The sequence below is a fragment of the Dermochelys coriacea genome, chromosome 1 (genome assembly GCF_009764565.3).
Source record: "Dermochelys coriacea isolate rDerCor1 chromosome 1, rDerCor1.pri.v4, whole genome shotgun sequence".
Taxonomy (NCBI): domain Eukaryota; kingdom Metazoa; phylum Chordata; order Testudines; family Dermochelyidae; genus Dermochelys; species Dermochelys coriacea.
Genome location: NC_050068.2, coordinates 249,922,898 through 249,948,150, shown reverse-complemented (window position 1 = coordinate 249,948,150; position 25,253 = coordinate 249,922,898). Strand labels below are relative to the sequence as shown.

Here is a 25,253-nt window from a genome sequence, read left to right as displayed (position 1 = left end):
ACATCCCGGCGGGCCTTGGACAAGGTGGAATATAGGCTGGCCCACCGGGGCTCCTCCCCTCCAAAGGTGGCAGGAGGTCCCGACATTTTTATCGGGGCGGGGATACTAGGGTTCGGTGCGGCGAAGGGTTGGTGCACGAGCGTGTAGAGATGTTTTCTTGGCGCGGTTTGAAAGCAGACCGCCTGCATCTCGTGCAGCCGGTTCTAATGAAGGGGTGAAGGGGTTTGGTTGGGTCCATGGGCAGGGGTCAAATTAAAAAGTCCGGCGGGCCTGGGGTAACGGGTGGGCGGGAGCGTGCCCGTGCAGGACCTGGTTGAGATGAACCCGAGCAGCGGGCAGCAAAACGGCCTTCACCTCCTGAAGTATGCTCCGGGAGTACAAGGTCTGGAAAGCCCCATGCGCTGAGCGAGCGTCAGGGGATCCAGCCAGTCTCCCCGTCATATCTAGGAGGTCTCCGACTCTTGTGACCTCTGCCAGGACCAACCTCTGGCGCACCGAGCGGGACTCCGCACCTGCACACGCTGGGGGTTGTGTAGCAGGGGCTCCGCGAGGAGATCTGCCCCCTCGGTGGCCGCCACGGACCTGGTCGTTGTAAAGAGTTTCCAGGTCCGGAGGAGATCCTGGTAGAAGACCGGCAGCCCGGAGAGGTCGCGGAAGACCTCTCATGGAGATAAAGGAGCTGCCGGTTGTATCGTAGCCCTCGAAGCAGTGCAGGAAGGCGTGTGCCAGTATGCTCCACGCCGGCTACCTGCACCATGAAGGAGCCTCTGCAGGGTCTGAGGCGGAAGACATGGACCTGAGTGAGCAGACATTTTAGGCCTCCCTCTCCCTCCTCCAGAGGTAGATGAAGAACCCCTGCAGGGACCCAGGTGCAGTCCTGACGAAAAGAACTCCAGAATCGATGTGCGGAGGTTGGCCAGGAAACCCAGGGCCGGGACCAGGATGTTGAGCCGGTACCAGAGCATGGACAGGACTAGTTGATTAAGCACTAGCGCTCTCCCTCGAAGGAGAGGCACGGAGTAGTCCTGTACATTTCCGGAGCCGCTCTATCACCCCGCCCTCTAAATTCTGCCAGTTCTCCGGCGGAGAGGGATGCGTGGTAGAAAGGTAAAGGCCCAGATAGAGCAGCGGACCCGTGCTCCACCAGATTGCCTGAAGCACGGGTGGGAGGGAGCTCGCCTGCCGCCAGTCCCCTACCACCAAGCCAGAGCTCTTGACCCAGTTGACCCGCACGGAGGAGGCTGCTGAATAGATGGCCTGGCAAGCCTCCACCCGCGCCAAGTCGCCCGGGTCCTGGATCACGAGGAGTACGTCATCAGCGTACGCCGACAGGACCAGCCGCAGCTCCGGCTCCCGCAGCACCAACCCTGTTAACCTCCTTAGGAGAAGACAGAGGTTGACTACCAGCCCCTCCATGTGGACCCGGATGTGCAGTGTGGGAAATGCTGAGTATCAGATGTTTTAGAAATGTGTACCAAGTAATGGAAAAGAACAGAACAAGAGGCGGGGCTGTGGGTAACAAGTTGAAGGACAAGGCCAGAAAACTTTGGCTGAACTGAGGACTAAATTTGGCTGAACTAAGGACTAATGACATAAGCAGCACCTGAGAGTCTTTACCACCACAAGATAATGGAACCCAAAGATAAGAATGATGAGAACATTGGGTGATAAACAACAGAAAAGGAATAAACGAGTGCTGTATATATATGGCTGTGGTAAGGGAAATAAAGTGCTTTTTACCAGCAACTGTTTCAGTTGTTCTGTGAGCCAGCCTGCTAGCAGCAACAAATGGTGACCCCGACGTGATAGAATTCTGTGAATTTGGTACCATGGACAGAGGAAGAAATAGCAGGGACCGCTGCTGCCGGTGTCCTCCGTTCGGGTGAGGAACCGGGACGCCCAACTGAGGCGGGGGAGCTCCCACTGAAAGGTGAGCGGTGGGGAATATCTCTCATAATGGGAGCGGCAGCATCGGCAGATGAGCAGGCTGTGTTTAAGGTCTTAAGCAATCTGCTTAATAACCAGGGAGAAAAATTTTCCCCAGAAGCTCTGCAAAAATTGCTTCGGTGGGGAAAGCGACAGGGTTTCCTGGTTAATGCAAAGAATGTGTTTGACTTTTCGGTATGGAAAGCATTGGGGAAAGATCTGTGGGACTCTGTGGGGGTCGGAAATAAAGAAGCTACTACCTTGAGCCCTATCTGGCGGACTGTTCATCGAGTCGTTACCACCGCAGCGGCGCGTATTGCATTATGCGAAGCATTAGAATCATCAGCGAAAGGGGCCTTCACGGTCGGAGCGAAAGACTGTTTTGGTAAAACAACGCCTATGATTCCTTTGGCGCCGTTGGACCCCAGTGAGGTACCGTTGCCCTTGGAGGATGACGACTCAGATCGGGGCGAACCGATGGCCGTGGATCAGCCAGTGTCGGGGGAATCGTCATCGGGCAATCCAAGGAACCCGTTACAAGGGGAGTCAGGATTGCCGCCCGCAGTTGTGCCATCAGCCCCTCCCCGACAAGTTCGGATTACTGACTTACCTAAAACTGGAGAGATTGATAACTTGACGCAGGACCAGATAATTCGGTGGTTATATAAGGAAGGTATTGCAGCTCAACAGATGATGGATGAGCTGGATAGAAAGGAAAACAGACCGCAAGGATCGTCATGATCGCATTTGCTGCAACAGCTTCAAGAGCACGGCATACCTAACCTCTCACGTTTGCCCATATTTGTAGGTTGTGTGGGTATTATGATTGTACGGAGCACCTCACTCCCGAGGGAGAGTTGCGACCGACAGCAGAGGAAGAATATCGTAAAATTCGTGCCCCCGCTACGCAACCGGTTCGACCAAAAGTGAAACCTCCGCCACCTATGTGATCTTCAATTGGACGAGGGTAAGAAGAACGGGGGACGGGGGTGATTTGGAGGGATGGGGGGGAGGAGCGGGATCTCCTGACCCAATTAAGCGCTGGCATGGATTGATAAAGGATGCTATAATTGAAGGGGAACTTTTGGATGCCATGCCGGCTACTTTCCCGGTATCGGTATCAAGGGAGGGGGTTAAATCTTGGGTGCCGTTAGACTGGAAATTGATGAGGGAGGCTCAGAAAGCTATTGTGGTGTACGGCTTGAAAAATCCGTATGTACAAGGGTTATTAGAACAAATATTCTCGGGGCAAGCGATGTGTCCCTTTGATGCCCAGAAATTAGCAGATATGTTGTTAACACCCACACAGAGATTATTATAGAAGGATTCATGGAGAAAAAAGGCTGAGCACGCGGCAGTGCTTAATTTAGATAGACCCCGGGATGACCCTCTCCAGGTAGCAACAATAGACATGTTGTTGGGACAGGGGCGATTTGAAGAGCCTCAGCTACAGGCGCGATTGGTACCCCAAATATTACAACAGTCTCAGCTTCTAGCATTGGAGGCATTCAAAGAGCTCCCTGATTTGGGCGCCCCGTGACCTCCCTATTTAAAAGTCACGCAGGGAGTGGGCGAATCTTTTGCCCTCTTTTTGGACCGCCTAAGGACGGCATTGGATAGGGCCCCTAATTTAACACCAGACGCCAGATCAGCATTGGGGGTAGATTTAGCCCTTCAAAATGCTAACCCCACGTGTAAGAAGATTTTGGTGACTTTACCAAAATCGGCCTCTCTAGTCGATATGATTGAAGCCTGCACTCGTGCTCCCTTGGTGGAGGAGGAGGATAAGGCAAAGATTCATGCACGCGCCTTGGCGGTAGCCTTGAATACCTCCAAGTCAAATTGGCGTAGAGGAAGGGAGGGGGCGTGTTATCAGTGTGGAAAGATGGGTCATTTAAAACGGGATTGCCCCAAGAAAAGAGGTCAGCCACAAAACAATGCACTTCCTTCCCCATTTCCTGGGACATGTAATCGATGTGAAAAATTCGGTCATAAAGCTACTGAGTGTCACTCCCAGTTTAAAAAAGATGGGACCCCTTTGTCGGGGCCGAGAAACGCCCCGCGGAGCGCCAGCCGGCAGGGCGTGAGGACAAACAATACACCGGCTGCTTGGACAGCCTCCGCGGGGCAACTTCCGGCAGTGCCGGAGTTGATTTGGCCACCGCCGCCGCCGTCTCCCTAGAGAATGATAGGGTGACGCTCGTTCCATCGGTAGCATCTGGACCGTTGGGGTATGGGTTAAGCGCATTGTTAATAGGTAGATCATCCGCCTCCTTACAGGGGCTTTTTTAGCTTCCAGGGCTAATTGATGCTGATTATAGAGGGAACATTGGGATTATGGTTCGAGCTATATGCCCGCCTATTACAATAATGGCCGGAACCAAAATTGCACAATTAATACCCTTTCGTGCGAATGTTCCTGTGAAGTCATCCCAGATAAGAGGAACTGGGGGCTTCGGGTCATCCAGTCAGGTAGACCCAACACCACTAACAACGGCATTTGTTTTGTCAGTGGGACAAGATCGTCCCACTAGATTAGTTCAATTTAAGGGCCCAGATGGTGATTCTTTCGAGCATCAGGTCCTTATCGATACTGGGGAAGATGTGACGGTGTTGCCCCTGCAGGGTTGGCCAGTGACATGGCCACTTCGACCGGTAACCACACCACTTCAGGGCATTGGCGGACAGCGTGAGCCCATGCTAAGTGAATTTTTATTGACATTATTGATGCTGCCGATAATGCATTGAAGGGGTCAGTCCGCCCTTACCTTGTCGATACAACTATTTGGCTGTTGGGGAGGGATTGCTTGAGTCAATGGGGGGTGGTGATCAGCTCCCCCCTTTCTAGTAGCCGCCACTGAGGAGGGGCCAACCCTGGCATTGGAATGGAAATCCGATGAGCCGATTTGGGTTGCTCAGTGGCCACTGCCAACAGAAAAACTTGCCGCATTAACAAACTAGTAGAGGAGAAGGTACGTCTTGACCATCTAGAACCCTCAGTTAGTCCATGGAATACACCTGTATTTACTATCCTAAAGAAATCAGGAAAATGGCGTTTGCTCCAAGATCTGCGTGCCATTAATGCTATTATGGTCGACATGGGTGCTTTACAGCTCGGTTTACCTGCCCCATCCATGCTCCCATTGGGTGGCCATTACTAATCATTGACCTGAAGGATTGTTATTTACTATTCCATTACACCCGAGAGACAGAGAGCGCTTTGCTTTCTCTATTCCGATGGTAAATCGTGAGGCACCCTCCGTACGGTATCAGTGGAAGGTTTTGCCCCAAGGAATGAAAATTCCCCTACCATCTGCCAGCTCTTCGTTGCATGGGCAATACGCCCAATCCGAGTGAAATATCCCCAATGGAAATATATCATTACATGGATGATCTTTATTTGCGGCACCCGTAGCTTTTGAACCCATGGTTATAACACAGATCACCTCCACGTTAGCAGAAGCTGGTCTGTTTGTGGCCCCAGAAAAGGTTTAGACTAAGCCCCTTTTTTGTATTTGGGACTTCGGGTCACTGACTGCACCGTACGCCCCCAGCAGTTGAAAATTTCTCCTCATGTTCGCACACTGTATGATGCACAGAAACTGCTAGGTGAACTGCAATGGCTTCGCCCCCTTTGTGGCATCACAAATCAGGATATAACTCCTCTTCTTCCTTTATTAGAAGGGGGGAGAGCCCTGGAGATAAACGACAACTGTCAGTACTACACAGAAGCAGCATTACAACGAATAGGACAGAAGGTGGGGGAGGGTTATTCCGGGAGATATCGGGAAAACTTACCCTTCGTGGTAGCAGTCTTTAGCCTAGATGCAGTATTGGAAGCACTATTATTTCAGTGGGATACAAGGGATAAAGACTCCCTCGTCGGTTTGGAATGGATATTTCCACCGTGTAAAAATGTGTGTACGGTAACTTCCAGAATTGAAGCAATAGCCATGCTAATAGTGCAAGCTCGGAAAAGAGTAACCATAATGACAGGAATTGATCCGCATCAGATTTTGTTGCCATTTTCAAAAACAATGATTACACATCTGTTGATGTATAACACTGTGTTTGCTGTTGCCCTAACAAATTATCAGGGACAATTGAGTTGTCATTACCCTCCCCACCGCCTGTTTTCTTCCCCGTTGCAGTTGGAAAAACACCTTATGAGACAGGAGAATCCAGTGACAGGAATAACAGTATTTACCGATGCGGCGGGGCGAACAGGGAAAGCAGGGGTAGTCTGGTGGGATGGACATACTTGGGCCCATAAGAAGGTTATTAGTGAGGGGTCAGTACAGATATTAGAACTCCTAGCTATACTTTTGGCATTTGATCACTGGAACCAAGAATTGCTCAACGTGATGAGCGATTCTAAGTATGCCGTGGGGTTAGTAAACAGGTTGGAGAGAGCTATGCTGGGAAAGGTTCATAATCCAGCATTGCAACAGATACTCTTGCGCCTTTGGCATCGGCTCAATGAAAGAAGGTATCCATATTTTGTAGGCCATACAAGGAGCTATACTGGCCTGCCTGGATACTTAAGCACGGGCAACGATCAGGCAGATGCACTGGTGGGATCCGTGGTAGTACCCAATCAGTTTGAGCAAGCTCGCCTGTCTCATGGATTTTTCCATCAATCTGCGAAAGCCCTAACACGACAATTCTCTCTACCTATATCCCAGACCCGAAGTATTGTAGCCTCTTGCTCAGAATGTAATAGGTTGACACCCACCTTTCCCGCCGGGTTAATCCCCGAGGTCTAGAGGCTTTAACATTATGGCAGTCAGATGTCACCCAATATAACCAATTCGGAAAGCAAAAATACATCCATGTGTCAGTAGACACCTTCTCTGGAGTTATCTGGGCTACACCCCACGTGTCCACGGGCAGTAAGGAAGTGATAAAACATTGGCAGGCATGTTTTGCTGCGTTAGGGGTGCCCCGATCGATAAAAACAGACAATGGAGCTGGGTATGTGGCCAGGCGCACCGCAACCTTTTTGCAAATGTGGGGGATAACACACAAAACAGGAGTGCCAGGCAATTCGACAGGCCAGGCCATTATTGAGCGATCTCATGGTACTTTGAAAGGAATGTTGGATAAGCAGGCACAAACTGGACAGGATGCAGTAGTTCAGACACCAGCTGGGCGTTTAGCTAAGGCAGTATATGTCCTTAATTGGTTACAACCTAGTAGTGCGGATAATAATCATGTTCCAATGCAAAGACATCTAGGAAGTATTGGGATAGAACATGAGCAGAAGAAGCCTAAGGTGAAATGGTTTGACTATGCCTCTCAACAATGGAAGGGGTCAGCACAATTGCTAACCTGGGGACGGGGTTATGCTTGTGTCTCCCTTGATGTAGGTCCTCGGTGGATACCTGCGAAGTGGGTGCGGCCCTGGATAGAGATCCTGGGAAAAGATGAAACTGCTGTTCCTGTTGATAGCCCTATGGCTGCTTTGGCCGCCCTCTTCTCTCCCTACTCAAATTGATCCACGCCAGAATGTGTGGGTAACATGGGCAAATCAGACGGGGCAGTCGTCATTTTGTTTGTCAATGGCAACACCAACAGACCCCTTTAGCACATGCTTTATTGGTTACCCTAGTATAAATCTGGAAAGGTTCTGAGGTTATGTAAATAATAATACTCTTTTACAATCAAGTAATTATAATCATACTAACATTAACGATACGTGTTATAAAATGTATAATGGAGCACCAGGAGCACTATGCCCGGGAGTAGCTTGGGAACTCCTACAGGGAACTATTATAAACTCATTAAACCGATCTTTGTACAATCCCCCGCAAGAGTTAACCTTATTGGGGTCCCTACCAGCTACGATTAATAATACTAATAATTATTCGATGGGTTGCATTGAGTTTGGAGGGCAATTTCCTGTATTATATTACAAGTATGGATGGAAGATGGATATGTCAATGTATCATAATATGCAAAATCTCACTCCTGTGGCTTCGTTTGTGGCAGGCAATTATTGTCACGCTGGTGGGGCTAATATAGGTCTTCAACTACCCCCAAGGGAATTTGGAATAATGGGTCTGCAAAGGCCTTACCGCCGGGTACCTTCCTTATTTGCGGGAATCGTTCCTGGCAAGGTGTTCCTAGATACCCTTTTGGCGGACCATGTTATTTGGGCAGGCTTACACTTTATGCCCCTAGTCGTAGAATACTTAGTCAACAATCAAATCGTACAAAGAGGGCACTGGAAGATTTTACCCCAGATTGTAAGGATATGGTGACTTTTTGGGACACTCCTTCAAAGGTATTTGAAGCGTTTCTTGCCCCTGGTGTTGCTACTATGGAAAATGCTTTTAATTTAGAAAAATTAGCGTGTTGGAGTATTAAACAGTTTAATTTAACTTCTGAAATATTAACTGCATTATACCGATGTAGATAGGCATTCGCCACGCAGTGTTTACAAAATCGTGCTGCAATTGATTTTTGTTATTAGCACATGGACACGGATGTGAAGATTTTGAGGGTATGTGTTGTTTTAATTTGTCAGATCACTCTCACTCTGTTCATGAATTACTTGCAAAATTAGAACAAAATATTCATAAGCTGACAAAGGAGACCAACCCTATTTGGGATTGGTTGTCGGGATTTGGATGGCCTGTTGGATACATCGTGTTGCACACCCTTTTATAATTGGTATGTGTATTTGTATAATTTGTTTGTGTGGTCCATGTATAATTCAATGTATGCGTTGGGGAATGTCACGGATGATTCAGCTGCTTTTAAACAAAAAGGGGGAGATGTGGGAAATGCTGAGTATCAGATGTTTTAGAAATGTGTACCAAGTAATGGAAAAGAACAGAACAAGAGGCGGGGCTTGCGGGTAACAAGTTGAAGGACAAGGCCAGAAAACTTTGGCTGAACTGAGGACTAAACTTTGGCTGAACTAAGGACTAATGATATAAGAAGAACCTGAGAGTCTTTACCACCACAAGATAATGGAACCCAAAGATAAGAATGATGAGAACATTGGGTGATAAACAACAGAAAAGGAATAAACAAGTGCTGTATATATATGGCTGTGGTAAGGGAAATAAAGTGCTTTTTACCAGCAACTGTTTCAGTTGTTCTGTGAGCCAGCCTGCTAGCAGCAACAGTGCAGCAGGCGGCCCGGCACAGCCTCGGCGACTCCCAGCACCTCGGGCTGTAGGTCGGGGGAGAACAGGGTCGCCACTCCAGCCGTACGAACTGTGAGGTGGGCTAAAGTAGACCCTGTCCCCCCCAATCCAGCCACCAGCTGTCTTCGCGGTCGGATCCGTATGGGTCTCCTGCAGGAAAACCACAGAGTACCTCCCCTCCCGAAGGAAGGAGAGCACCTGGGACCTGCAGAGACCCATCCTACAGCCACGGGTGTTCAATGTTGCGATGGTAAAGGGTGCCATGAGGAGGGCTGGGGGGGATCCTCGCTGGCAGGGATGCTCGTGGCTCCCGGTGGGCCGCGCAGCAGTCCGTGACCCACCCCATAGGTGAGTAAGGAGTCACGGAAGAGGCGGACCCGCTGGTAGGCCGCGGCGCCCTACCTCCCGGTCCTTTTACCCTCCCCCATGAGGGCCCTTGCGGCCCGGAGGATTTGATTAAAGTCCCCTCATCGCTGGGCGGGCAAGCTGGACTTTGTTGCGGGAGCCACAGACGTCTTCTAGGAACTCCCGCAACTCCTCTCACAGCGCATGGGGGGGCTGGGGTTACGGTCTCCTGATTACTCCCTGACAGGGCCCTTGGTACAGCCCCGTGGACCACCGACAGGGTGCGGACCCCCGACAGGGCTCCTGATAAGTTGGCTTAAATGCTGGGGTGATAGGTGGCAGTGGAGGGAAGATAGCAGCCCTTGGTAGGTCGGGACAGGGAAACACAAAGGCCGCTCCCTGGGGGTCATCTGTTGGCAAGGGGAAGGAGACAGCCCCAGGGGCGGCAATAACATCTCAGGATGTGGATGGGATAGGGACAGGTGCAGGGGCAAGGTTAGAGATGAGATTCTGGGCGGGTACAGGGCTCTCAGTGATACCGGGCGCAGGCTCTATGGTGGATTTGGCAGCCATGGCATCAGGGGGTGGACTCTTTCCTGTAGGGCCCTCTCCCGGGAAGGAGGTCGAATGCTCCTCACCAACGACGGGTGCCTCTGGTAGCTCAGGTCCCGGCCGCGTGGCACTGCCCATCACCTCAACAGGTTCGGCGGCCCTCAGTAGGGTGCCATCTGCAGCCGGGTTGATGGAGGAGTCCAGGGGCCCCTCGGAGGTGGGAGCGGAAGCAACGGTTAGGGGGAGGGAGCATGGGGAAAGGGGGGCAGGAGTGAAGTCGCCTATATCGAGGCCTGCTGGCATAGGGTCGTCCTCCCCCTGGGTGACCGGGGTCAGACCCAGGGCCTCGATCTCCTCGTATATTGATGGGAGATCAGTTTTCGCCACCCCGGGATTCTCCCCACTGCCACCTGACGCGACTGTTGCCTCGGGGCACACTGAGGTTTCAGATGGCGCCTCGGGAGTCTTGGAGGGGAGGGACTCCCGTGGAGGGGAGATACCACCTTCCAGTGCTGCCACGTCTTCCCCAGCCGGCTCTGGTGGATGGAACACACCCGTGGGTAGAGCGGAAGGCTCGGTATCGGTGCCCCCCTTCCTGGTCTTCCGGGGGGCCTCTGCATCAGATGGGAGAAGCGAGCTCGAGCCTTCTGCTTGCCCCCGCTTCCCCTGGACTAGGGGCCCAGCCCTCCATGGCATCATCTGGGGGCTGGCTAACAGGGGTTGTGTCAGGGGGCAGAAGTGATGGCTCAGGGACTCGAGAGAGTAACGTTGGGGAAGCACAAGAGAGGGAAGATTCCCCTTCGGGTGGGCCCTCTCCCATGCCCGGCAGTGTCCCTGCCGCACCCTCCTCCACAGGCCCCGCCAGATTGCAAGCAGCGTCTGGGCATAGTTGGGGAGGTGACTCTTGGGCCCGAGCAGGAGCAATGGTGGACTGGGAAGGAGGAGGGGTTGTTTCCTGTGCCGGGCAGCCAGGGGTGCCGGCGATGATGGGGCCGGTGCCCTGCCGGGGCTCGGGGTCCCGGATGCCCTTCCTTGCCAGGCCAGGGGGCAGTCCCTCCGGACGTGGAAGGAAGGACCCCTCCAGCGCCTCTCTGTCACGTGCCGTCGGCGGCAGTTGAAGCTGCACTTGCCGGCGGAACGAGAGGACGTGACGGATGGCGGGGTCTTTGCAGCCCAATGGGAGAGGGCTGATGACAGAGATGGGCTTCCCCAGGGTATAGAGGGCAGGTAACAGGGCGGCATTGGGGAGAAAGGGAGGGACGGAGGTCAGGACCAGACGGACGCCCAGGTCCTCTAGCGGCTCTAAGGGGACAAACACGCCCCCCCACCGCTAGGCCCTTCTCCACCGCCTCCTGGGCGGCGGCCTCCGATGTTAAGAAGAAGACGACCTTGCCATACATTTTGGAGGCCGCCACAATGGCCGTGGGCCCCACCACCCTCGCCAACGCCCGCACATAGGACTCCACATGGGGTGAGGCGGGCACCAGGAGGCAACGAACGCCATGCTTCCTGGTCATGGTGGGAAAGGGGCCCCGGCCGCTATAGATGGGAGCGGAGGCGGTGGGCTGGAGAAACGACGTAGCGGTAGGCGGGGGGGCTGCCACCACCTGGGCGTATGCTCTGGTGGCTGGAGGAGGGACACCTGCAGAGCTGGTGGAGAGAACAGCGGGGAGGGGCGCCCCAGCTGGAGATGGGGCCGGGGCATTGGGGGCAGCCCCTGCCATTGAGGGCCTGGTCTTTTTAGTGGGGCCCTTCCCCTTCTTCTTCCCCTGGCCCTTCCTGCCAGCTGGGGGGTGTCCCCCCGAATCTGAGGGGGTGAGAGACGTGGCAGCAGTGGAGGTCACCCCGGTGCCCGTCGCTGCTGGTGCCCCAGCGGGGACGGTGGTAGATGGTTCGGCAGCGGAGGTAGAGGCTTGGGGGGGTGGCAGAGGGGCAGGTGGGGGAGGGGTAGCTGGGGCTGCTGGAGGAGCCCCACCCATCTCATCCCCCTCCATCATGAGCAGGGAGGGAAGGAGAGACACCAGAAGAAGGAGGGGAGAGGGGAAGCTGGTCGACCACTCCTCCCCGCTAGGCTGCAGGCAGGGGAGGAGGGCGCCAAAAGGGGTGGGCTGGATGGGGGGCAATCAGGGGTTAGGGGTCAGTCACCGACACAAGGTGGAATTCCGGCTCCTCTTGGTGCACTAGGGGAGGGAGGGATACAACAACATTTGGGGTGCAGTGAAAAGGGTTGAAACTAAAATGGGGAGTTGCACAAGCGCATGGGAAGGGGGCATGGGCACACGGAGCAAGGGGCTAAGCGGTCTGGAGTTAGGGCAGGGAAACCAAGGGGCTAGCTTCAGAGGCTGGGGCGGGGCAAACAAACAAAGGCTGCAGAAGGAAATGGGCGGGGCAGGCAAACAAACTGAAGCTAGTAAGGGGGGCTGGGGCAAAAGAGGGGGCAAAGCTACAAGTGGCAAATGGGGCAGGTAGTAAAGGGCAAAGCTGGGGTGTAGGCAGTCCGGGGGAGGGGGGCATGTGCACCCACGTGCTCTTGCACCAGTCTTTTTAGGCTGGCTGCTGCTTCTGGCCCAAAGGGTGGAAATAGGGCATGGCAAGCCAAGCAAGCAGCTGAGTCCAGAGGCAGGAGCTGAGGCAGATGGTATACAGCCATTGGGGGTGGTGGAGGGGGCAGCAGTGGTGGTAGTAGTGGTGGGCGTTGGGGGGGACACACAGATGGATCGGGGGCAGCTCCACGCCACACCCCCTGTGTCCCTACAAACACAGTCAAACCCCCCACCACAAGAGCACAGTTTGAAAATTACTCAGTCTTAGGCCCCCTCCACGGTGGTCTGCAAAGTCTCTAGGTGCTGCCCCACTGGCAGATGGTCTTCTTCTCCTCCTCAGGGCTTCAGCAGCTCCAGGCAACAGACTCCACAGAGGACAGCAGCTCCAGGAACTCCAGGTGGTGGTCCAGGCAGGCAGAAAGGACCCCTCTCAGGTGGTGGTGGTGGTGGTATCCACAACAGCAGGGGCTGGGCTCCCTCACTCTTCCTCTCTGGGGAGTGGGCTAGCAGCACCCCTTCCCCCCGGGGCTGCAGTTGGAGCAATAGCAGCACCCGAGAGTGAGGGGTCCAGCAACCAGGTAGCAGAGAACAGGGGCGGGGTGTCTGGCCCAGCCAGGGGAGCAGCTGGAGCAGCAGGGAGAGTTTAGGGCCCAGCAGCAGGAGTAGCAGTTTCCCACCTCCCTCCAAGCTAGAAGGCTATGGAAGAGTAGTCTTATTGGGATCCGGGAAGTGGGCGGGCAAAGCCCGTCCACTGCTAAAGGATCCCCCCCAGCCTAAAAGGGGGATCCACCGGACCTAGATGCCCAAAAAATTCCAGGGGACAACTAATAAAATAACAGGGACAGGAGTGCGGTCAAAGGGTCAAATGAAGGGAACCGGACGGGGACACTGAGCAGAGAACCCCGGACAGCGCCCACTGCTCCTCAAAGGCGTCAAGGGAGTCAGAGGACGCTGCCCAGAGGAACTCTGCCCGGATACGTGAACGGACCGAGGATCGGAAATAGGCCCCACACTCACAGGAGACTCCATCGGCCAACCTTCTCACTCTGGTTTTGTAGATGGCCATTTTAGCTAGGGCCAGGAGGTGGTTGACCAGGAGATCCCGTGACTTTGTGGGGCCACGGATAGGGAGTGCATAAATGAGAAGGTGAGGGGAGAAGTGCAACCAAAAACGTAATCAAATATTGGTGAGGATCCGGAATAAGAGCTGCAGCCTGGCACACTCCAGGTCTACATGTGCCAGGGTATCCCTCACGCCGCAAAAGGGGCAGGTGTCTGGGATTGAAGTGAACCACGCCAAGTACACGCCCGTGCTCACAGCTCCGTGAAGAAGCCGCCGACTGACATCCCCGGCGGGCCTTGGGACTAAGGTGGAATATAGGCTAGCCCACCGGGGCTCCTCACCCTCCAAAGGTGGCAGGAGGTCCCGACATTTTGTATTGGGGCAGGACACGAGGGTGTGGGCGTGAAGGGTGTGGAGCACGAGCGTGTAGAGATGTTTTCTTGGCGCGGTTTGAAAGCAGACAGCCTGCATCTCGTGCAGCCGGCTTCCGGTGAAGGGGTCGGTTGGGTCCACGGGGCAGGGGTCCAATTCAAAGGTCCGGCGGGCCTGGGGTAGCGGGTGGGCGGGGCGTGCCCTCGTGCAGGACCCGGTCGAGCTAAACCCGAGCAGCGGGCGGCATAGCGGCCTTCACCTCCTCAAGTATGCACCGGGGAGTACAAGGTCTGGAAAGCCCCATGCGCTGAGCGAAGGTGAGGGGATCCAGCCAGTCTCCCCGGTCATAGTCCAGGAGATCTCCGACTCTTGTGACCTCTGCCAGGACCAACCTCTGGCGCACCGAGCGGGACTCCGCCACCTGCACACGGAGCTGGGGGTTGTGTAGCAGGGGCTCCGCGAGGAGATCTGCCCCCTCGGTGGCCGCCACGGACCTACTCGTTGTAAAGAGTTTCCAGGTCCGGAGGAGATCCTGGTAGAAGACCGGCAGCCCGGAGAGGTCTCGCGGAAGACCTCTCGGATGCAGATAAAGGAGCTGCCTGTCGTATCGGAGCCCTCGGAAGCGGCGCAGGAAGGCGTGCGCCAGTATGCTCCACGCCGGACTACCTGCACCATAAAGGAGCCTCTGCAGGGTCTGGAGGCGGAAGATATGGACCTGAGTAAGCAGACATTTTAGGCCCTGCCGTCCCTCCTCCAGAGGTAGATGGAGAACCCCTGCAGGGACCCAGTGCAGTCCTGACCAAAAGAACTCCAGAATCGATGTGCGGAGGTTGGCCAGGAAACCCGGGGCTGGGACCAGGATGTTGAGCCGGTACCACAGCATGGACAGGACTAGTTGATTAAGCATTAGCGCTCTCCCTCGAGGGAGAGGCACCGGAGTAGTCCTGTCCATTTCCGGAGCCGCTCTATCACCCCACCCTCTAAATTCTGCCAATTCTCTGGCGGAGAGGGATGTATGGCAGAAAGGTAAACGCCCAGATAGAGCAGCAGACCCGTGCTCTACCGGATGGCCTGAAGTGCGGGTGGGAGGGAGCTCGCCTGCCGCCAGTCCCCTACCATTAAGCCAGAGCTCTTGACCCAGTTGACCCGCGCAGAGGAGGCTGCTGAATAGATGGCCTGGCAAGTCTCCACCCACACCAAGTCGTCCGAGTCCTGGACCACGAGGAGCACGTCATCAGCGTACGCCGACAGGACCAGCCGCAGCTCCGGCTCCCGCAGCACCAACCCTGTCAGCCTCCTTCGGAGGAGACAGAGGAAGGGCTCGATCGCCAGAGCGTACAGCTGGCCTGAGAGGGGGCACCCCTGCCGTACTCCTTGCCCGAAGCTGACCGGGTCGGTCAGGGTCCAGTTGAGCCTGACCAGACACTCTGCGGAGGCGTACAGCACCTGGAGAAAATTCACAAACCTGGGTCCGAAGCCAAACGCCTGCAGAGTGCTCAGGAGATACCTGTGATCCACCCTGTTAAACGCCTTCTCCTGATCTAAGGACAGGAGGGCGAACGACAGACCATCCCTACACCCAAGTTCCAATAGGTCCCGGACCAGATATGGGTTGTCGAAGATGCTGTGGCCCGGGACGGTGTAGGTCTGGTCTGGGTGGAGCATGTCCACCAGCACGGACCCTAGCCGCAGCGAGATGGCTTTTGCCACGACTTTATAGTCCGTGTTGAGGAGCGAGACGGGACGCCAATTTCGTAAATCGCGGAGGTCCCCCTTCTTCGGCAATAAGGCCAGCACGGCTCACCTGCACGAAAAAGGGAGGACCCCGCTCTGCAAAGACTCGGCCCATACGGTGACTAGGTCTGGGCCCAGGACATCCCAGAACACGCGGTAGAACTCCAGCCCGTCTATGCCCGGAGATTTATTGGTGGGCATGCGACGGAGGGCTTCTGAGAACTCGGCCAGAGTGAGAGGCAGCTCTAGTTGGTCTCGGTCGACCACGCTGACCGTCGGGAGCTCCTCCCAAAGCACTCTGCAAGCGTTAGGATCGGTCGGATCCGGGGAGAAAAGGCTTGCGTAGAAGACTCTCGCCCTCCCGCACATCTCCACCGGATCCATGAGGGGGGTGCCATCTTCTGCCAGTAGGCAGATGATATGTTTCTTAGCCCCCCTCTTTTTCTCCATGGCGTAGAAGAAGCGGGAGCCGCAATCCATCTCCCGAAGGAGACGGATGCGGGATCAAACAAAGGCACCCTGGGCCCGATGGTCCTCGAGGGTCCGGAGCTCCTCCCGCTTCTCCTGGCACGTTCCGCAGAGGGGTGGATCCTCGGGGCTGGCGGCCAGACGCCTCTCCAGCTCTAAGACCTCCTGTTCCAACTGCTCTATCGCCGCATCCCTCCATCGGCTGGCGCCCCGGGTGTAGTCATGGCAGAAGAGCCGGGCGCACACCTTCCCTAGGTCCCACCACCGCCGCGCCAAGGGAAAGGCACACCGCTGCCCTCGCCAGGCCAGCCAGAACTCCCGGAAGGACGCCACGGAGCCTTCATCCTCCAGCAAGCTGTTGTTAAAATGCCAAAAGACGGGCCCGGCCTCTCCGCGCATAGGGAGGCTCTCATGGTGGCTATATGATGGTCAGAAAATGGGGCCGGCCAGATGCTGGAGGAGTGGGCTCGTGAAAGATGAAAGCGTGATAAATAAATGCGTCCAACCGGGAGTGGCGCGACCGATGGGCCTCCACCCAGACAAAGGTGAACGTGGAAGTGTCATCCAGGTGGTGGTTGCGCCAGACGTCCACCAGGGAGTGGTGTTCAACTAGCTCCTGGAGGACGGCGACAGCGGCCGGGGTCTGCTCAGTCCCCGAGCGGTCCCGCTCCTCAAGGGTGATGTTAAAGTCCCCTCCCAGGACCAGTCACTCATGAGGATCCAAGGTGCCGAGGAAGGCGGACGCCTGCTGATAGAATTGCAGCTGCTCCGGGCTCGCTGCTGGGGCATAGATGTTGACAAGGTTGACTACGAGATCCTCCATGCGGACCCGGAGGTGCAGCAGGTGACCCGGCACAGCCTCGGCGACCCCCAGCACCTCGGGCCATAGGTCGGGGGAGAACAGGGTCGCCACTCCAGCCGTATGAACTTTGAGGTGGCTAAAGTAGACCCTGTCCCCCCAATCCAGCCACCAGCTGTCTTCGGCGGTCGGATCCGTATGGGTCTCCTGCAGGAAAACCACAGAGTACCTCCTCTCCCGAAGGAAGGAGAGCACCTGGGACCTGCAGAGACCCATCCTACAGCCACGGGTGTTCAATGTTGCGATGGTAAAGGGTGCCATGAGGAGGGCTGGGGGGATCCTCGCCGGCAGGGATGCTCGTGGCTCCCGGCGGGCCGCGCAGCAGTCCGTGACCCACCCCATAGGTGAGTAAGGAGTCACGGAAGAGGTGGACCCGCTGGTAGGCCGCGGCGCCCTGCCTCCCGGTCCTTTTACCCTCCCCCATGAGGGCCCTTGCGGCCCGGAGGATTTGATTAAAGTCCCCTCATCGCTGGAGGGCAAGCTGGACTTTGTTGCGGGAGCCACGGACGTCTTCTAGGAACTCCCACAACTCCTCTCGCAGCGCATGGGGGTCTGGGGTTACAGTTTCTTGATTACTCCCCGACGAGGCGCTTGCTACAGCCCCGTGGCCCACCAAGATGGGCAGACAGGGTGCGGACCCCCGACGGGGCTCCTGATGGGTTGACCTGAACGCTGGGGCGATAGGGGGCGACGGAGGGAGGATAGCAGCCCCTGGTGGGTCGGGACGGGTAAACACAAAGGCCGCTCCCTGGGAGTCATCTGTTGGAAAAGGGAAGGAGACAGCCCCAGGGCCGGCAATAACATCTCGGGAGGTGGACGGGATAGGGGCAGGGGCAGGGTTAGAGGTGAGATTTTGGGCGGGGAGAGGGCTCTCAGTGATGCCGGGCGCAAGCTCTATGCTGGATTTGGCAGCCACGGCATCAGTAGGTGGACTCTCTTCTGTAGGGCCCTCTCCCGGGAAGGAGGTTGAATGCTCCTCGCCAAAGAGGGGTGCCCCTGGTGGCTCAGGTCCCGGCTGCGTGGCACTGACCGTCGCCTCATCAGGCTCGGCGGCTCTCAGTGGGGTGCGCTCTGCAGCCGGGTTGATGGAGGAGTCCAGGGGCTCATCGGAGGTGGGAGCGGAAGCAACGGTTAGCGGGAGGGAACATGGGGAAAGGGGGGCTGGAGTGAAGTCGCTCTGATTGAGGCCCACTGGCATAGGATCGTCCTCCCCCTGGGTGACCGGGGTCAGACCCAGGGCCTCGATCTCCTCGTATATGGACGGGAAATCCTTTTCCGCCACCCCGGGATGCTCCCCACTGGCACCTGATGCGACGATTGTTTTGGGGCACACTGGGGTTTCAGATGGTGCCTCGGGAGTCTTGGAGGGGAGGGACTCCCGTGGAGGGGAGATACTGCCTTCCAGTGCTGCCATGTCATCCCCAGCCGGCTCTGGTGGGTGGAACACACCCGTGGGTAGAGCGGAAGGCTCGGCATCGGTGCCCCCCTTCCAGGTCTTCCAGGGGGCCTCCGCGTCAGATGAAAGGAGCGGAGCTCGAGCCTTCTGCTTGCCCCGCTTCCCCTGGACTAGGGCCCAGCCCTCCATGGCATCATTCGGGGGCTGGCTAGCAGGGATTGAGTCAGGGGGCAGAGGCGATGGGTCAGGGATTCGAGGGGGTAATGGTGGGGCAGCACAAGGGAGGGAAGATTCCCCTTGGGGCGGGCCCTCTCCCATGCCCGGCAGTGTCCCTGTCACACCCTCCTCCACAGGCCCCGCCAGATTGCAAGCAGCGGGGGCGGGGCTCTCCCGCTCGTCTGGGCATAGTTGGGGAGGTGCCCCTTGGGCCCGAGCAGGAGCAATGGTGGACTGGGAAGGAGGAGGGGTGGTTTCGTGCGCCGGGCAGCCAGGGGTGCCGGCGATGATGGGGTCAGTGCCCTGCCAGGGCTCGGGGGTCCCGGATGCCCCTCCTTGCCGGGCCAAAGGGCAGTCCCTCCGGACGTGCCCCATCGCCTGGCAGAGGTAGCACCGGACCTCCCCCGTGGAATAATGCACCCGGTAACGGGCCCCCTGGTGGGGGACTAAGAAGGACCCCTCCAGCGCCTCTCCGTCACACGCTGCCGGCGGCAATTGAAGCTGCACTTGCCGGCGGAACGAGAGGACGTGACAGAGGGCAGGGTCTTTGCAGCCCAACGAGAGAGGGCTGATGACAGAGATGGGCTTCCTCAAGGTAGAGAGGGCGGGTAACAGGGCGGCATTGGGGAGAAAGGGAGGGACGGAGGTCAGGACCAGGCGGACGCCCAGGTCCTCTAGCGGCTCCAAGGGGACAAACACGCCCCCCACCACCAGGCCCTTCTCCACCGCCTCCTGGGCGGCGGCCTCCGATGTTAAGAAGAAGACGACCTTGCCATACATTTTGGAGGCCGCCACAATGGCCGTGGGCCCCACCACCCTCGCCAACGCCCGCACATAGGTCTCCATGTGGGGCGAGGCGGGCACCAGGAAGCAACTGACGCCGTGCTTCCTGGTTATGGTGGGAAAGGGGCCCCGGACCCTATAGATGGTAGTGGAGGCCGTAGGCAGGAGAGATGACGTAGCAGCAGGCGGGAGGGCTGCCGCCACCTGGGCTTACGCCCTGGGGGCCGGGGGAGGGACACCCGCAGAGCTGGTGGAGGGAACAGCGGGGAGGGATGCCCCAGCCGGCTGTGGGGCCGGAGTATTGGGTGCAGCCCCTGCCATGGAGGGCCTGGTCTTCTTAGCAGGGCCCTTCTCTTTCTTCTTCCCCTGGCCCTTCCCGCCGGCTGGGGGGTGTCCCCCCGAATCTGAGGGGGTGAGAGACGTGGCAGCAGTGGAAGTCACCCCGGTGCCTGTCGCTGCTGGTGCCCCAGCGGGGGCGGTGGTAGATGGTTCGGCAGCGGAGGTAGAGGCTTGGGGGGGTGACAGAGGGGCAGGTGGGGGAGGGGTACCTGGGGCTGCTGGAGGAGCCCCACCCATCTCATCCCCCTCCATCATGAGCAGGGAGGGAAGGAGAGACACCAGAAGGAGGAGGGGAGAGGGGAAGCTGGTCGACCACTCCTCCCCGCTAGGCTGCAGGCAGGGGAGGAGGGCGCCAAAAGGGGTGGGCTGGATGGGGGGCAATCAGGGGTTAGGGGTCAGTCACCGACACAAGGTGGAATTCCGGCTCCTCTTGGTGCACTAGGGGAGGGAGGGATACAACAACATTTGGGGTGCAGTGAAAAGGGTTGAAACTAAAATGGGGAGTTGCACAAGCACATGGGAGGGGGCATGGGCACACAGAGCAAAGGGCTAAGCGGTCTGGAGGTAGAACAGGGAAACCAAGGGGCTAGCTTCAGAGGCTGGGGTGGGGCAAACAAATAAAGGCTGCAGAAGGAAATGGGCGGGGCAGGCAAACAAACTGAAGCTAGTAAGGGGGGCTGGGGCAAAAGAGGGGGCAAAGCTATGAGTGGCAAATGGGGCAGGTAGTAAAGGGCAAAGCTGGGGGGTAGGCAGTCTGGGGGGGGGCACATGTGCCCACGTGCACTTGCACCAGTCTTTTTAGGCTGGCTGCTGCTTCTGGCCCAAAGGGTGGAAATAGGGCACGGCAAGCCAAGCAAGCAGCTGAGTCCAGAGGCAGGAGCTGAGGCAGATGGTATACAGCCAGTGGGGGTGGTGGAGGGAGTAGTGAGGGTGGTAGTAGTGGTGGGGATTGGGGGGACACACAGATGGATTGGGGGGCAGCTCCACGCCACACCCCCTGTGTCCCTACAAACACAGTCAAAACCCCCACCACAAGAGCACAGTTTGAAAATTACTCAGTCTTAGGCCCCCTCCACGGTGGTCTGCAAAGTCTCTAGGTGCTGCCCCACTGGCAGATGGTCCTCTTCTTCTCCTCCTCAGGCTTCAGCAGCTGCAGGCAACAGATTCCACAGCAGCAGCAGCTCCAGGAACTCCAGGAGGTGGTCCAGGCACGCAGAAAGGACCCCTCTCAGGTGGTGGTGATGGTGGTGGTGTCCACAACAGCAGTGGTAGGGGTCCCTCACTCCTCCTCTCTGGCTAGCAGCCCCCTCCACTCCGGGGCTGCAGTTGGAGCAGTAGTAGCACCCAAGCGTGGGGGGGTCCAGCAGCCAAGTAGCAGAGAATGGGGGCTGTCTGGCCCAGCCAGGGGAGCAGCTGGAGCAGCAGGGAGAGCTCAGCGCCCAGCAGCAGGAGTAGCAGCTTCCCACCTCCCTCCAAGCTAGAAGGCTATGGGAGAGCAGTGGGGGAGAGAGAGAGAGAGAGATTCGCTCCAGGCTAAACAAATCGCTGGTACTAAGATAAGTGAAATGGCAGCTGCTCCAGGTCAATTAAGACACCTAGGGTCAATTAAGAACTTTCCAGAAGGCAGGGAGAAGGCTATGTTGATGGGGACACCTGAAGCCAATCAGGGGCTGGCTGAAACTAGTTAAAAGCCTCCCAGTCAGTCAGGTGGGTGTGCATGTCAGGAGCTGTGGGAAGAAATTGCGCGGTTGGAGAGGCTGAGTAGTACACACCACATCAGGCACAAGTAAGGAGGCCCTGAGATAAGGGTGAAGTGGAGCTTGAGGAAGTGAGGGCTGCTGTTGGGGGGGGGGAGTAGCCCAGGGAATTGTATAGGTCATGTTTCTAAAAGGTCAGCTACCATAGCTGATACTATTAGGGTCCCTGGGCTGGAGCCTGGAGTAGAGGATGGGCCTGGGCTTTCCCCCCCACCCCCTCCACTTTGCCCCTGATTAATCACTGAGACTGGGAGATAACAGAGACTGTGCAAGGAAGGATAACTTCTCCTCACCTCCCTCGCTGGCTTATGATGAAATGGCTCAGTAGACTGTGACCCTTTTCTCTAGAGAAAGAAGGGTTATGTGGAGGGTCACTGTGAGCCTCTGAGGCTAGTGAAATCTGTCAGGAAATGTGGGACCCACAGAGGCAAGGACAGAGCTTTGTCACAATGGTTATCACCTCTATGAGTTTTATGTATTACCTTCACCAAAACACCATCACACTCCTGGGCAGCAAGTCTATTTACAGCTTTCCCTAATCCTCAGAAGGAAGAGCTCTCACCACCCTGAGACGTATCTTTCTCTGGGGTCTGCTAATCTTCCCTCCTTTACACTTCCTTCCTGTGTTTTTAATTAGTCTCCCCAGATGGTGGGATAATTAACTGCTTAGTTTATCAGCCCCCACTCTGTGTAGGCAATTATATACTTCCCTTCCCCATCAGACCTTTACTGGTGGAGTTAATTAATGCTTAAATGATCAGAGTGCTGGGTCGACTACTGGCTCTCAGCACTCTGTCACACATGTTCACCAGAAGACAAACTACTGTATTATTGCACTGAATTGGATACCACTTTCAGAAGAAGAGAGTTTAAGCACAGGAGGTTTCTTAATAGTTGTTGCTGCTAGCAGGCTGGCTCACAGGACAACTGAAACAGTTGCTGGTAAAAAGCACTTTATTTCCCTTCCCACAGCAATATATATACAGCACTTGTTTATTCCTTTTCTGTTGTTTATCACCCAAAGTTCTCATCATTCTTATCTTTGGGTTCCATTATCTTGTGGTAGTAAAGACTCTCAGGTGCTGCTTATATCATTAGTCCTTAGTTCAGCCAAAGTTTAGTCCTCAGTCCAGCCAAAATCTTCTGGCCTTGTTCTTTATCTCTTGTTACCCGCAGCCCCGCCTCTTGTACTGTTCCTTTCCATTACTTGGCACACATTTCTAAAACATCTGATACTCAGTATTTCCCACATCTCCCCCTTTTTGTTTAAAAGCAGCTTGAATCATCCGTGACATTCCCCAATGCATACATTGAACTATATATGGACCACACAAACAAATTATACCAATACAGATACCAATTAATAAAAGAGTGTGCTGTAATGATGTTATCCATATTGTGTTCTAACTTTGCAAATAATTCATGAACAGAGTGAGAATGATCTGACAAATTAACACAACACATACCCTCAAAATCTTCACATCCGTGTCCATGTGCTAATAACAAAAATTCACCCGCAGCACTATTATACAAAACTGCATGGCAAATGCTATCTACGTCAATTAATAACTCAGTTAATATTTCAAAAATTAGATTAAACTGTTTAATACTCCAACACACTAATTTCTCTAAATTAAAAGCATTTTCCATAATAGCAACACCAGGGATACTTAAGCAATAGAAAATCAATCGCAGCTCGATTATCTAAAATGGCATCTCTTAATTCCTGTTGTTCCATACTTAAAAGAGCAATTGCCTGTGATGTAGCATTAAGCGCTTTAACAGCAAACAAGCTAATGCATTCAAAGTTTGCACCGTGTAATAAGTTGCAAAGCCAGGAATGCCTGCAACGGCATTCATCAAAGCCAAATATTCTGAGTGACTATATAAGGTAACATCAGCGGAACACGTATTTTGCAGGGCCGTGCTTCGCCGATTTCGCTGCTGATTCTTTCCAGGCAACAAAAGGGTCATTCGGCTAAGACAGCACAAGGTATTATGACTTAGATTGGCAGGAATATAACTAAAGGTTCGTTCGCCGCAGGTAAAAAACCAACCATACGGCAAAATAATATGTCCATAATTAAAAAAAACATTAACCGCATTAGTACAATTCAAAAGGGGGGCACTTACGGTTTGGCAGCCCATGGGTACTTTTGCGCGTGTGCAATTAACCACTCGCGCACACGTTACATTATTTGCCCCCGGCTGGGTACGGGGTATGTAAAGATAGGGTCCCAGGGGGCAAGGAGTAATTGGCGGGGCCCCAATTTGCCATATTCGAATACTGTAAAGACAAATTGGCATAAGCTGCAAGCATGGTGTGACTGCCAGTTTCTTCGGGATGATGACATATGGGCACAAGACAAGTGCCCAGTAGTTCCCCGGCTGCCACAGAATCAGACATACAAAAGTGTGTGACATTGGCTATTAATGCTAGGCGTTCCATAGGTTATACGTCATTCGCACGCGTAGGGGTACAAGGAGTCCCCCCTGTAACCCAAGCAATAACACTATAACAATATCGATAACCCACATCCTCACTCTGGAAATAAACAGGATATGGCCACAAGCACAACCTCCTCTGATGCTTCCCCTCCAAGCGCGGGATCTTGTTCTCCAGGCGCTGGGTTCAAGGCCGAGCGAGGTTGCTGTAGCCACGGCTGCACCCACTTAGCCACCGAGGACCCTCATCAAGGGAGACACAAGCATAACCCCGTCCCCAGGTTAGCAATTGTGCTGGCCCCTTCTATTGTTGAGAGGCATAATCAAACCATTTCACCTTAGGTTTCTTCTGCTCATGTTCTATCCCAATACTTCCTAGATGTCTTTGCATTGGAACATGATTGTTATCAGCACTACTAGGTTGCAACCAATTAAGGACATATACCGCTTTAGCTAATCGCCCAGCTGGTGTCTGAACTACTGCATCCTGTCCAGTTTGTGCCTGCTTATCCAACATTCCTTTCAAAGTACCATGAGATCGTTCAATAATAGCCTGGCCTGTCGAATTGCCTGGCACCCCTGTTTTGTGTGTTATCCCCCACATTTGCAAAAAGGTTGCGGTGCGCCTGGCCACATACCCAGCTCCATTATCTGTTTTTATTGATCGGGGCACCCCTAATGCAGCAAAACATGCCTGCCAATGTTTTATCACTTCCTTACTGCCCGTGGACACGTGGGGTGTAGCCCAGATAACTCCAGAGAAGATGTCTACTGACACATGGATGTATTTCTGCTTTCCGAATTGGTTATATTGGGTGACATCTGACTGCCATAATGTTAAAGCCTCTAGACCTCGGGGATTAACCCCGGCGGGAAAGGTGGGTGTCAACCTATTACATTCTGAGCAAGAGGCTACAATACTTCGGGTTTGGGATATAGGTAGAGAGAATTGTCGCGCTAGGGCTTTCGCTGATTGATGGAAAAATCCATGAGACAGGCGAGCTTGCTCAAACCGATTGGGTACTACCACGGATCCCACCAGTGCATCCACCTGATCGTTGCCCGTGCTTAAGTATCCAGGCAGGCCAGTATGGCTCCTTATATGGCCTACAAAGTATGGATACCTTCTTTCATTGAGTCGATGCCAAAGGCGCAAGAGTATCTGTTGCAATGCTGGATTATGAACCTTTCCCAGCATAGCTCTCTCCAACCTGTTTACTAACCCCACGGCATACTTAGAATCGCTCATCACGTTGAGCAATTCTTGGTTCCAGTGATCAAATGCCAAAAGTATAGCT

At 55.0% G+C, this 25,253-nt stretch overlaps 1 long non-coding RNA gene across 1 annotated transcript in view; it reads right to left on the bottom strand.

The window, feature by feature from the left end:
* Positions 1-5,102: 5,102 nt before the first annotated feature.
* Positions 5,103-25,253, bottom strand: part of LOC122457797 — a 28,478-nt gene continuing 8,327 nt past the window's right edge. Inside the window, exons 2-3 of the long non-coding RNA XR_006277471.1 lie at positions 5,588-5,598; positions 5,103-5,113 (exon numbers count right to left, since the gene is read on the bottom strand). This is a non-coding gene — a long non-coding RNA (uncharacterized LOC122457797). The remainder of the gene's footprint in view (positions 5,114-5,587; positions 5,599-25,253) is intronic.